This window comes from Chrysochloris asiatica, unplaced genomic scaffold, assembly GCF_000296735.1.
Source record: "Chrysochloris asiatica unplaced genomic scaffold, ChrAsi1.0 scaffold00222, whole genome shotgun sequence".
Lineage (NCBI taxonomy): Eukaryota > Metazoa > Chordata > Mammalia > Afrosoricida > Chrysochloridae > Chrysochloris > Chrysochloris asiatica.
In genome coordinates, this window is record NW_006408740.1 from 3,863,471 (window position 1) to 3,865,592 (window position 2,122).

At 46.8% G+C, this 2,122-nt stretch overlaps 1 pseudogene; it reads right to left on the reverse strand.

Annotated features, from left to right (window-relative positions):
• Window positions 1–1,281: 1,281 nt before the first annotated feature.
• On the reverse strand, window positions 1,282–1,918 carry LOC102833972 (annotated as a pseudogene).
• Window positions 1,919–2,122: the final 204 nt, after the last annotated feature.

Below are 2,122 nucleotides of genomic sequence, written 5' to 3' on the forward strand. Positions count from 1 at the left end.
CCACCACTCTAAAACTAAAGTAAAACTGTAGTCTATTGACAGTTGTTTTTGCTGCTGTGTGTGCACTGTACAACCTCCAGCAGTGAATGGGAGTGTCTATTCGCTCAGGCCCCTCCTCTAGTCACCACTGTAGAGGTGCACAGAGAGATATTGAAAAGTTAATGGGAGAAAGATTGTCTTCAATTTTTGTCTCTAAAGGTCAGTTAGGTATCTGCGTGTGCACAGCGTAATTCTTGAAATAGTTGCATCCTTTTATGTTGGGGTTTTACAGAGTGTTCATATGGTTTGTCTGTCTGGCCAGACCTGCTTTTTTTCTTTCTGGGTAGGCAAGAGTAAAGCATCCCACACGAGTTAACTTTAGGGCTGGGTCCCAGAGACAGACATCATAAGCAGCTGCCAAAGAATTATTCCATGGGACCAATGGGGTTCTTCCTCTCTGTGCCGTGGGAAAACTGTGGGCTAAACGTTGGACCCTTTTGGGGGTGCACACCCACCCACCTGAAGGTGTTGGGGCTGGGCAGAGAAGGCACAGCAGGGAAGAGGAGGAAAAAACATGTAGAATCCCCACACAACTCCTTTTGCATATGTTGCTGGGCTGGTTTTTAGCGTTAGTTCACTGTGGTGGTCAGGCTGTGGACCTGCCCTCTGAACTCAGCCTGGGCAGGGTGGTCACAGAGGGAGTCCCGTTCCCTGATTGATTCCTAAATTGCAATATTTTCCTTTATATGGTGATTTTTTTCACCGGTGGGTGTGGGAAACTGATGCCCTGCACCTTATACTTGATCCAGAGCCCTGTAGCAATTCCCTGAAAGCCACTTCCCTGGATTTTCAATCCCTCCCCCATGGAGCCTGTCCTACCTGACTGCCTCTGCCACCGCCCAAACTGGAAGTCCAGATGACCAGTTTTACATTAAAAAAATCATATTTTGCTTCATTAAAATGATTTCAATCCCCTCCATTTACCATCAGTTAACAGTATTTACCTCTATTCACTTTAACACTTGCATTCCTCTTTGTGTCTCCTGTTACCTTCTCACCTTTCCTCTGCCAACTTCCCTTTTGCTATACATTGCCTGCCCAGTCATCCATGTTAACATGTATCTACCCTCTATCACCCACATAATACTTCCATCCCCCTACCCCTGGAACCATCACAGAATAGTTCTCTATTTTTTTGAAAGTTGTGTTTTTAATAAGAAAGCACACTGGAGATAGGTCAGAGGGGTTGGGACTAGATTGTCTGGTATGGGATAGGAGTGGTGGTGGGAAATGCCAGGATGGCTACACAAACTTCTTGGTGGCTGCTTTGTTGGCAAGGTCCTTGGCCTTTTCTGTTGCTAACAGATCTGTCTCCTTTGCATTTTCCTTGGCTTCCTTAGGGGTTTCAACAAGTGTTTAGGAAGGGGTCTCATCTTGCAGCTTGGCCAAGATATAGTCAAAACCCTTCATGGTCTTGGTCACATTGCCAGATCAAATTTCTGGACAGCTCTGGAGATGCCAAACAAACTTGAGACCCAGGCTTCCTGGTGGATTTAGGTGTAACTGCTGTCATCAGAGTTCACACAGTAACTCTGAGTTCACACAGAGTTCACACAGCATTTCTTCACCACCATTAACCAGGTGTGGTTGCTGCTCCAGGTTAAGGTGATTCTGTGGGTCCACAACAGAGTCCTCCAGGATATACACCAAATGAGCAACGTGGCTGGAAAGAGTTGCTCGGCCCAGCCAACTCCCGTTGGTCTTGGTTAAGAGTTGCCTGGACAGGAGCTTCTGGTCAGGGGTCACCCCCACCCCGGTGTACTATCCACTGTCAAGACATGTTTGTTGTAGGAATTCAGATACTGCTGCCAGAAGGCGTTGAACACAGGTCCCAGAAATTCCAGAGCATGCTCTGGCCTAGGAAATACTTTACCCTCATCCAGGCCAGGGTGGGCTCAGTGCTTGTGCAACATACAGGGTGCAAACTAGGGGTAGTAGAGGCTGGCTGGGGCTCAGTGCACACCCACCAGACTCACAGCTCAGTTACCTCTGCACCATGACCCATAGAATGTTTCTTTTACCAAGAAAACCTTTCCTTAACTTTTTACAACAGTAGTTTCATACAATATTTGTCCTTTTATTA